The following is a 12,667-nucleotide window of genomic DNA, read 5'->3' on the forward strand; positions in this document are numbered from 1 at the left end:
ATGGATCATGGTTAAGTGAGAGGAGTTTTGTGCAAACACATCTTTTATCTATCTATTTGATTTAAACAAGTAAGTTTTATCATATTAGAAATGTGATTAGGACCTTATATTAGTTTTAATAACAAACTAGGCCCCATGATAGGAATCTTAATCTAGAAAATAACTTTTAGTCAATAAAAAGTAGCACTAGTTGCGTACAAGGAGCTACCACTTGATGACCTTCCACACAGCCACATCCCATAAGTTCAATAGTTTTCACACTATAAGAACATGATTTTTTTCATTTTAATTTTATTAAACTAATTCACTGAGAAAACATATAACGAAACATAAGTTCTCATTGAATTACTGGAAATAGTCACTTGGAAATTTATGAGTTTTAGGAAATTATGCATCAAAACTTAGGAAGACGCTCGTATACAAATTTGTTGTTAAATCATAATATATACTTTTACATCTGAATATCTTTATCGATTTGGTTAAAATTATAATAAAAAAATTACAATACAATATTATATCTAGATTCACATAAATTTAATATAAGTTCAATTATTATTATTATTATTATTATTATTATATATTAATCTAAAATTATTATAGAAGCTTCTAAGCTCTAAATTCAGATCCAACTAAAGGTGAATATACATAGTGGGGGATGGGAGAATACATATGGACGGTGTGACAAAAAAATAAAAGAAATATTCCGTCCATTCCATTTGATATTTGATTTAGTATTGTTTGACTTAATAGATGTATAAAAAAAAAATGATTTTAGAAAAATATAATCTAAAATAATTTTTATATATTTATATGATTATAAATCATTTCATTAATTAAGGATAGATGAATTTTTTTAATCTAAATCTTTTTCAATTATAATAAAATGATCGTGTCACGTAAAGTAAAACGAGAAAATATTATCTTACTATAAAAGAACGAGTCCGCACATGAATTATATAAGTACTACTGCGTCTCGAATTTAGCAGCCTTTTGTCAACTTTTTATTTTTTTGGTTACTTGGAAGCAAGTTTATCCTATCCTATCCAATCAATTAGGGGTGGCCATTAATAAGATATTATTATGCTAAAGATAACATATTATTTCCTCCGTTTCTAATTACTTATTCATTTTTTCTTTTTTAGTTGTTCATAGTTACTTTTTCATTTTGACAAATCAAAAAATGACAATTTTTTTTTTACCTATTATACCCTCAATTAATTACTTTGAAAAAGATAGAACTTCTTGAAAATTATAAGTTTTTAATTCATCAACTTCATAGTTAATAAGGGTAAAATGGTAAACTCACTATATCAATCATTGTTTTCTTAATAGATGTGTCAATTCAAAAGTGGACAAATAATTAGAGATAGAGGGAGTATATCGAAATAATATAATCAGATATTATGTTAAAGATAATAAACAAAACTTTGAACAATTATAAATAAGATAGCAAAAAAATCCATTAAATAATACATAGTAAATTAACATGGTTCAACGATTAGTGACGGAATCTGAATTTGATTCAGGATTTTCACTAATGAAATTCATATAAATTAGCTGACTACAATAATATATAGATAAAAATTAATTTTAACTATATGTATAAATAATATAATTTTCCATCGAAGGAGGTTCATCTGATTCCTCATTTCTTTCTCTCATTCAAAACTATGCAATATGAGACTTTCATATCACAAGGAACCATTCTCTTTTTTTTTTTGGAAAATCTTAGTAGCTCAGTTAGTTGACTGGCTATCTAAATTCTCGATTCCCCATATTGTAATCCTCTACCCCAATTTTTTTTAATTACCTTCCTCACATATGTATAAAATCGAATCCAAAGATCTAAGATGAGAGAATTTTGGGAGAGCCGCCGACTCCAACAACCGCCATGTATTATCCATACTAGATCTGACCAACTGCCCATCCTACCCTCCTCTACGTTCTTGACGACCCATTTTTGTCTTAGTCAAGTCTTTTAGTGGCACGTTTTGATCTTCTTTTCCATTACTTAAAAAGTGAGCAATTATTCAGATACAAAATACTATCATTATCGCCTAGAAAATTAGACATTCAACCCATAATCACAATGATCCAATTACAAAAGCTNACTTTCATATCACAAGGAACCATTCTCTTTTTTTTTTTGGAAAATCTTAGTAGCTCAGTTAGTTGACTGGCTATCTAAATTCTCGATTCCCCATATTGTAATCCTCTACCCCAATTTTTTTTAATTACCTTCCTCACATATGTATAAAATCGAATCCAAAGATCTAAGATGAGAGAATTTTGGGAGAGCCGCCAACTCCAACAACCGCCATGTATTAACCATACTAGATCTGACCAACTGCCCATCCTACCCTCCTCTACGTTCTTGACGACCCATTTTTGTCTTAGTCAAGTCTTTTAGTGGCACGTTTTGATCTTCTTTTCCATTACTTAAAAAGTGAGCAATTATTCAGATACAAAATACTATCATTATCGCCTAGAAAATTAGACATTCAACCCATAATCACAATGATCCAATTACAAAAGCTTCAAACCCCCTATGTCTAGACTAGCTCTGGCCCCTGGTTTTATCATTTGACCTTCACATGAGTAAACTCGTTGATATAGAGGATTACAGTATCGATTTCTTTGAAAGAAAAAAAAGAAAAAAACCTTAATTTATAAAAGCTCAAAAGATTTTAATTCAACGTTTGTAAGTCAATTATGAAAAAAAATATTTTTTCTTGAAAAATATATCCAAAGTGATGTAACAAAACTTGATTGTTATCTAGGTCTGTAAAGTATCTTTTCACTTGATTGTGTATTCTATTTTTATGTGATGAGTAACAACATGTCCTCTGATGTTTAGTGGTCTTTCCAAGTTTCTATAAATATAATATAGTAGCATAATAAATTTGCACAAAATACTAAAACCAAATACATGGAAATTGGTATTGCTCTGCTGCATACATTTTCTAGGCTGGCATAATACATAAATATGCCCTTTAACTTTGTGTCATTTCACATTTATACCTTCTAATTTTGGGTGTGCACAAATAGACACTTAAATTTGTATAAAGTTGAATAAGTAGACACATGAGTCATATGTGGCATAATACACATAGGACACCACGTAGGACGCAAATTGCCATGTAGGATGCCACATAGGACGTGTGAGTCTATTTGTTCAATTTTATACAAGTTTAAGTATCTACTTGTGCACACTCAAAGTTGGAGGACATAACTATAAAATGAGGCAAAGTTAAAGGGCATATTTAGGTATTATGCCCATTTTGTACATAAAATTGGAGTAGGCTAATTTTCTTTTAGAGGTCATCATCATCATCATCATCGTCATCGTCGTCATTTGTTTCCTCACTGTTGAAAAAGACAGCAACAAAAGATGAAAAATGAAATGTTATGCAATATAACAAGTTACACAATATTGGAAGGATTTAAATCATATACAACGACAACGTAAGAACTTTTATTAGGTGAGCAAGTTCCTACCTGAACTATCACCAACTAATTAATTATCAAAACACACATTAACTATGAGTTGTTCCTTTTTTCTAGTGGCCACAAATAGGCAAAGTTGGACGGACCGAAAATGGATTGGATTGATATGGATAAAAAAAATAGACTAGGCAACATGGTCGTAACTCACTTTAATCTCTTAAAGCCAAAAAACTTTAAAGGGTTAATTGAAATCAACGTAATGACTATCAAAAGGCTTTTCCTACCTGAAGTATCGCCATCGTTCAGGTAAGAAAAAGGAAGTACAGGTTTGATATGGATGAAGGAATGTCTACTCTTGATGAGAGAGCATCTTCTTGGGATCCTAGATATTGCTCAACGCTAGGATAAATACGCAAAGCAAGGTGTCTTAAGTGAATCAAATAAAGTATTTCACGGGGAAAAGTTAGACAGCTAATATCAGCAAGATCTAGAACTCTTACTAGCTTGAATGGCAAGTACTCCCTCATGAAACATCAGAATCTACCAAATAAGATAACACAATGAGCCTCACTGTCAAGGCACATAACATACTCTTTCTTATTATGGATGCTGATTCGACTTCGACTCTTAGACAAACACTGCATAGTTTTCACACATGGATTTTGATCATTCTTACTTCCGAGAACATTCACAAAATTCATGTTACGAGCTTCCATCATACAGAGTTCACGAGTCATATCATGAATTCCACAACACTTAATTTTTCCATCAAAAGTAGTACTTTCTATGGAAATTAAACTTCTATCAATAAGATCTTGTAGGTACTTTTCTGCCACTTCTTCTATGCTTTTCATCTCTTCTACCTTCAAAAATCCCTCTGTTTCCCACAATATCATAAGTTTATCGACAAAAATCAGTTTATCCTCTGGGAAGATTGCGAAATATAAAAAGCATGGTTTTAGGTGGTGAGGCAAGTAATGGTAACTCAATGACAACACCCTCATGCATTGGACACCAACATCTGTGCTTACTGCTGAACTTACATTTTCAGCAACACTTTGCCACTCACTCAATGCTTTGTCAATTTTAGTGAGAAGTCCCGCGATCACAACAATTGCTAGAGGCAATCCTCCGCATTTCAATGCAATTTGCTTTCCAAGTTGTTCATATTCAGGGGAGAAAGAGTCTTTCGTAAAGACTTTTTCATACAATAAACTCCAACTTTCGTCAAAATTCATGAGGCGCATGTGATAAGGAGGCTTACCTGAGCTAGCGTATTCAGCCACTTCCACATTCCGAGTAGTCAAGAGTATTCGGCTTCCATTATGTAAGTCTGGGAAACATATTTGTATATCATCCCAAGCTTTTGTAGTCCATATGTCATCAATGACTACCAAATATCTCTCACCTTTTAGAAGCTTTTGCAGTCGATCTGCTAGTTGTCCGTCATGTAGCTGATCATAAGGTTTATCACTTATACAAGAAAGAAGGTCTAGGAAAACATTTCTCACACAATACTCTTGTGAAACAGTAGCTTTAGCATGAATGTCAAAACAATACATCATGCATGGATCGTTGTAGAGTTTCGTAGCCAAAGTTGTCTTGCCAATGCCTCCCATACCTACAATTGATACAACTGCTAGTTCTCTTTCTCCTCTAGCAAGTTGATCCAGCATCATCTTGAATTCATTTTCATAGCCAACCATTATATCCTCGGACTGCTCAACAGCAAGTTCAGGTATCTTGGATAGACAAAAATTTTGTGCTTTGAAATCTTTAATGTTGTTGTACCAGTCCCATATTGCCAACCACTGCATCATGAAGGAATCAATGCATTCTACCTCTTGTTCCAAGGAACAACAGAGTTCCCAGAAAGCTTTGCTTCGTGTAATTACAGTTTCCGCGGAAGAAACTTTTCTTGATTTCGAATCAACCATGTCTTCTGCTTTGTATGCTACCTCCGCGATTTCAACTTCCAAGGTTGTTAACCCCTCATGATCTCCCGTTATATTGCAGGATTTCTCCAGAATAGCTCTCAAAGATTCAAGCTTTTCATAGAATGGTTGCAAATCACATCCAGTAAGTTCCATTGATTGATGTATGGTTCTCATAAGGGAAGTAACAGCAGCATAAGCCATATATCCAAAAAATAGGAATCTCTCACACTCAGTATGAAAATGGACAAATTAATTGCCACAAGTTATGTAATCTTTCTTTTACTAACTATTTCCATCACATTTCTAGCTAGGTCCACTAACAGGTAAAGTAGAAAGATGTGAGGTCCCTAACCTTATCATCATGTAGACAAAAGAAGAGACCAAAGTTTTTAAAAAAAAGACAGGAAAAAGTAGAAAAATTTGTGATCATTCATTATTAGACCCTACACTAATCTCTTTAGAAAAATAAACTAAAATTTTAGTTTAAATAAAGGAGTTCAAGCTGTATATTGATAACGTCCAATTAAAATTCAAGTGTAGTACGGTCTAGCAATAATAAACTCAACAAATGTTGGGGTCGAGGAGTATGCTTGTGTCAAGGTGACAGAGAATGCGAATTTGCGAATTTCCTAAGCTTATCTACAAATAAAAGGTCTTTCTTTTAGCTAGGTCCATAATCCATGTAGTGCTCTCTACTCTCTAGTCTCTATCAACCAGCTCAAGTTTAAGGGTGTGTTTGGTATGGAGGAAACATTTTCTCTAGAATAGGGAGAGTTTTGTGCATAAACAAAGAAGAATCTCTCAGTATAACAGTGAATGTGTATTTTTTTTATGATTTGCTTCATTTGAGTATGACTTTTGTAAGAAAATTCTGGTAAAAGTTTAAAAAATGATCTTGTGGAATAAGCACAGTGAATTCCTTAATATTCGAGTAGAAAAAGCCAGGGAGGATAACATTGCTATTTGTACACTTATCGTGACACGAGTAGTCTCTTAAATATTACACCTTTCTACTGGTGTTGCTGGTGCCACTGAATTTAGCCTTCCGTCTTCCTTTGCGAGGTAGATTGAGGACTCCCAAGAAAGGAAACACAAGGTACTGGAGTCTGTTCTGGCCTATACAGTATGTATGTACATAAAATTTGGAGTAACTAAAAAACCACTGACAAATGGCTATACGAAAGATCATATACAATTTAATTACAAGCCATTTGCAATCATCCTGCCCCTTTATGCAGAATCTTTTCAAAGAAAATGAAAACAAACACTCACACATTTGGCTTCTGATTGACATTTATTTCAGAGAACTGGCTAGTCCTCAGAACACCTTGACTACTCGCTGCAGAAAAAAAAAGACGCAAAAAATGGAAAATAATATGTTAGATGTCCCATAATTAAGGAACAGGAGAACATTATAGCAAGAATGAGCATGCAGGTATAAGAACTTACACATTATTGCGGCAAGAAGCAACTTCTTTCTCAAAGTCAATATCATCATCTTCATCTATTGTTACACTACATCGAAAATGCTTGCTACAAAAGATGAAAAATGAAATGTTACACTTCCCAAAATCAAGAATGAGCATGCAAGTATAACAAGTTACACAATATTGGAAGGATTCGAATCAATCACAATGACAGCATCAAGAACTTTTGTTGAATTGGTGTAATTTGACTTACTAAAGCTATTATCCAGATTATTATCGAGTTTACTATAATGATGAGTTAAATATTGTTGTAAATCAAGGAAGAAGATGTCTTACTAAAGATTACGAGTATGGACCTCGATAGAGCTTCCATAGTTGTCTTGAATGTCCTGTTGAATTTGCTTGGCGGAATTCCCAACAGATTGTTGACAGTAACTTATATCAATAAGAGCTAGTGTGGTTATATCTGCAAAATATGGAGGGATTGAATCCAAATAATAGCAACTTCTAAGAAAAAGTCGTTCAAGGTATGGAAAGTGATCACTACTAGCTCTCCAGTACCGAATTCATACTTCATGCAGAAACAAGAACTTCAAGTGAGGAAACCCTTCCTCAACTACTTCCCACTCCTCGCCTATGAAGGATTTCCATGATAGTTTAAGGACCTCGAGTTTGGGTAATTTACCAACAATGCTCAAATCCTTCGATGCCAAAAAGAATTCTCCGCTAAAAGTTAAACTCTTAAGGTTTTGTGGAAAAGCATCCGGAGGAGGTAAGCGTAAAGTTGAAACATCAGTTGGAGGTGCAGTTGCCCTGAAAGGTAAGAGTAAACTTGTATAAAGTTGAACAACTAGCCACATGAGTCCTACATGACACAATACACATAAGACACCAACTATTTTCATCACATTTCCAGCTAGGTCCACTAACAGGATAAAGTAGAAAGATGTGAGGTCACTAACCTTATCATCATGTAGACAAAAGAAGAGACCAAAGTTAAAAAAAAAAAAAGACAGGAAAAAGTAGAAAAATTTGTGATCATACATTATTAGACCCTACACTAATCTCTTTAGAAAAATAAGTTTCAATAAAGGAGTTCAAGCTGTATATTGATAACGTCCAATTCAAATTCAAGTGTAGTACAGTCTAGCAATAATAAACTCAACAAAAGTTGGGGTCGAGGAGTACACTTGTGTCAAGGTGACAGAGAGTGTTCTGGCCTATACAGTATGTATGTATGTACATAAAATTTGGAGTATCTAAAGAACCACTGACAAATGGCTATACGAAAGATCATATACAATTAAATTACAAGCCATTTGCAATCATCCTGCCACCTTATGCAGAAAAAATGAAAATTCTGATTTGACATTTATTTCAGAGAACTGGCTAGTCCTCAGAACACCTTAACTACTCGCTGCAGAGATAAAAAAAAGACGCAAAAAATGGAAAATAATATGTTAGATGTCCCATAATTAAGGAACAAGAGAACATTATAGCAAGAATGAGCATGCAGGTATAAGAACTTACACATTATTGCGGCAAGAAGCAACTTCTTTCTCAAAGTCATCATCATCATCTTCTTCTGTTGTTATATCGAAAATGCTTTCTACAAAAGGTGAAAAATAAAATGTTACACTTCCCAAAATCAAGAATTAACATGCAAGTATAACAAGTTACACAAGATTGGAAGGATTCAAATCAAACACAATGACAGCATCAAGAACTTTTGTTGAATTGGTGCAATTGGACTTACTAAAGCTATTATCCAGATTATTATCGAGTTTACTATGATGATGAGTTAAATATTGTTGTAAATCAAGGAAGAAGATGTCTTACAAAAGATGACGAGTATGGACCTCGATAGAGCTTCCATAGTTGTCTTGAATGTCCTGTTGAATTTGCTTGGCGGATTTCCCAACAGATTGTCGACAGCTACTTATATCAATAAGAGCTAGTGTGGTTATATCTGCAAAATCTGGAGGGATTGAATCCAAATCATAGCAATTTCTAAGAAAAAGTCGTTCAAGGTACGGAAAGTGATCACTACTAGCTCTCCAGTACCGAATGTATACGTTATCCAGAAACAAGAACTTCAAGTGAGGAAACCCTTCCTCAACTACTTCCCACTCCTCGCCTATGACGGCATTGTCTGATAGTTTAAGGACCTCGAGTTTGGGTAATTTACCAACAATGCTCAAATCCTTCGATGCCAAAAAGAATTCTCCGCTAAAAGTTAAACTCTTAAGGTTTTGTGGAAAAGCATCCGGAGGAGGTAAGAGTAAAGTTGGAACATCAGCTGGAGGTGCAGCTATCAAGAATTGTGTCTTTTTGTACAATAATTTCGTCTGAAACCTCAGAGGATCTTGCGGAGTAGAACCTGAAGGTGCAGTGCTTTCTAGAACGCAAGCAGCACCTGGATAATAAACACGAAATGCCAATTTCTCGAGCTGATATAAGTAGCGAAAATCATACAGGTCCTTGTGATTGCGAAAGTCCTCTTGGACGCCAAATACTTTCAACTTCTTTAAATTGGGAAATAGTCTAAAAAAAGACCCTGTACAATTCCGAGGATTCAATTGATTGAGGCATTGCAAACTTTTCAAAACCAATCTGTTCTCTGTAGGCTCATGACTCCGCAAGTAATTCCAGCCCATACGCAGCTTCCTCAATTGTGGCATCGTCAAAATTTCCGATGGTAATATGAAAGGATAACTATCGGTAAATGGAAGGTAAAGTTTAAAAGTTTGCAGATAGCATAGGCGTGATATCGATAGAGGAATGTCTATTATTGATGAGGGAACAGCTTCTATCGATCCTCGATACTGCAGTAAGCAAGGATTAAAACACAAAGATAGGTATCTCAAATGAATTAGAGAAAGTACTCCACTGGGAAAAATTGGGCATGGAGTCCAACCAAGATCTAGTAACCCAGCATGATAATAGAATGAGCCTCACCGTTACGACACCAAGCCAATTCTTCCTCCTTATAGATACTGATCCGACTTCGCTTCTTAAAGGAACACTGCATGGATTGTGCACATGAATTTTGATCACTCTTTCCTCTGATAACATTCACAAAATTCATGTTTCGAGCTTCCCTCAAACAGAGTTCACGGGTCACATCATGCATTCCACAGCTCTGTATTTCCCCATCAAAACTCAATTTGTGGATAGAAATTAGACTTCTATCTACAAGTTCGTTTATACATGTTTCTGCCACCTCTTCTATGCTTTTTCCCTCTTCTTCATTCAAAAACCCCTCTACGGCCCATAACTCAACAAGTTTATTTACAAAAATCCCTTCATCCTCTGCGAAAATTGCAAAATACAGAAAACACGGTTTTAGGTGAGAAGGCAAGTGATGGTAACTCAAAGCCAACACTCTCATGCATTGTGCTTCAGGATCTGTGCTTACCACCGAACTTACATTCTCCGCAATTCTTTGCCACTCATCTAATCTTTGACCGATTTTGGAGAGAAGTCCAGCAGTCACAGTAATTGCTAGAGGTAATCCTCCACATTTTAATGCAATTTGTTTCCCAATATTTTCAAATTCAGGAGAATAAGAACCTTCTTTTTCAAAGATCTTTTTGTGTAGTAAATTCCAACTTTCGTCAAAATTCATGAGGCGCATGTGATGAGGAGGCTTACCTGAACTAGCATATTCAGCCACTTCCACATTCCGAGTAGTCAGGAGTATTCTGCTTCCATTATTACAGTCTGGGAAACATAGTTTTATATCATCCCAAGCTTCTGTAGTCCATATGTCATCAATGACTATCCAGTATCTCCTGCCTTTCAGATGCTTTTGCAGTCGGTCCGCTAGCTGATCATCAGGTTCATCACTTATCGAAGAAAGAAGGCCTTGGAGTACATTTCTCACACAATACTCTTGTGAAACAGTTGCTTTTGCACGAATATCAAATCGAGACATAATGTAAGGATCACTATAGAGTTTTGTAGCCAAAGTTGTTTTCCCGATACCTCCCATCCCTACGATTGAGACAACTTCTAGTTCCCTTCCTCCTCTAGCAAGTTGATCCAGCATCATCTCAAATTCATTTTCACGGCCAACCATTATATTCTCGGGCTGCTCAACAGCATGTTCAGGTAAACTGACAAGTGAGCTAGTTTGTGGTTTTAGATCTTTCATGCTGTCCGATGTTGCCATCCACTGTTTCACGGTGGAAGCAATGCATTCTAGTGCTTGTTCCAATACGAAAAAAATCTCCCACATAGCCCTGCTTCTTTCCTCCAAATTCTGTGCTAAAAAAACATTTCTTGATTCCGAGTCAACCATATCTTCTGTTGTGTATGCTACCTCTACGATTTCAACTTCCAAGATTGTTAACTCCTCATGATCGACCATTATATTGCAGGATTTCTCCAGAATAGCTCTCAAAGATTCGAGCTTTTCATAAAACGGTTGCAAATCACATCCAGTAAGTTCCATTGATTGATGTATGGTTCTCATAAGGGAAGTAACAGCAGCATAAGCCATATATCCAAAAAATAGAAATATCTCTCAGTATGAAAATGGACAAATTGCCACAAGTTATGTAATTTTTCAGTTCTTAAGAAAACAGAAAATGCAAGGTTCTTTCTTTTACTAGCTATTTCCATCACATTTCCAGCTAGGTCCACCAACCTTATCATCATGTAGAAAAATTTGTGATCATTCATTATTAGACCCTACACATATCTATTCATGAATATAAGTATGTTTCTTACATACAAGAGATTGATGATTTTAAGAGCCTATTTGGATGGACTTTTAAGCTAGTCAAACTGACTTATTAGAGTGTTTGACAATTAGCAAAGTGACTTATTTTAAGTCAAAAATGACTTATTTTAAGCCAAAAGCTAAAAGCTAAAAGCTAGGTGAGGGGAGTTTTTTTTTTTTAAAAAAAAACTTAAAAGCCCTTTTATGTTGACCAAGTATATTATCTTTTTGCCCTTAATTCTTTTATACAATTTCCAAATTGCCCATATTGAATTATTATTATTTTATTATTATTATTATATTATTATTATTATTATTATTATTCAATTGCAACACTTTTATCCAAACACATAACTACTTATTTTAAAAATAAGTTCCAGCACTTTAAAAAGTTACTTTTTAAAAGTTACTTTTTTTAAGTCAATCCAAACGGGCACTAATTCCATTGAAAGCAACTTCATAGAATTTTCCAAATCAAAGAGAGAGAAATATTAAGATCCAAGTAGGAATTTCTCTATTCCTAGTCCGATTCAATTAACCAAGCATAAATATCTCTTAATATACATGAGAAGTTTAGACTCTAGTCAAATCAACAAAATATTTATGGGCTAACACATGAAAAAATACTGAGAAAATCGTCTAATTCCTGTAAATTGACCCTTAAATGCCCAAAATGGATTCTAAAAATTGTCAGATGGTACGTATTGCTCCCCCAACTCCCTACTAAGGGTTTCGTAAAGATTTCGATTAGAAATCATCCGTAGGTCATATCACCAATATATTAATGGCTAACAAACACGAAAAACTGAGAAAATTGTCCAATTTCTTTAAATTGGCCCCTAAATGCCTACAATGGACTCTAAAATTGTGAGATTGTATGTACTGCTCCCCTGACTCCCTACAGAGGGTTCCGTAAATATGTAGCAAAGAAATCGTCTGAAAGTCATATCACCAAATATTAATGGGCTAACACACACAAAACACTGAGAAAGTCGCCTAATTCCTATAAATTGGCCCCTAAATTGTAAAATCCGATAAATTGAAATAACTATGAAGAGGCTTAGAATTGGAAATAGTCATTTTTGGAAAGAAAAAAAAATATCTGGAAAATTTGGTTAAGTATGGGAAAA

At 34.5% G+C, this 12,667-nt stretch overlaps 1 pseudogene; it reads right to left on the minus strand.

Moving 5' to 3' along the window:
- The window catches only part of LOC125850947 (putative late blight resistance protein homolog R1A-3), a 99,530-nt pseudogene extending 88,067 nt beyond the window's left edge, over positions 1-11,463 (minus strand).
- Positions 11,464-12,667: the final 1,204 nt, after the last annotated feature.

This window comes from Solanum stenotomum, unplaced genomic scaffold (genome assembly GCF_019186545.1).
Source record: "Solanum stenotomum isolate F172 unplaced genomic scaffold, ASM1918654v1 scaffold21218, whole genome shotgun sequence".
NCBI lineage: Eukaryota > Viridiplantae > Streptophyta > Magnoliopsida > Solanales > Solanaceae > Solanum > Solanum stenotomum.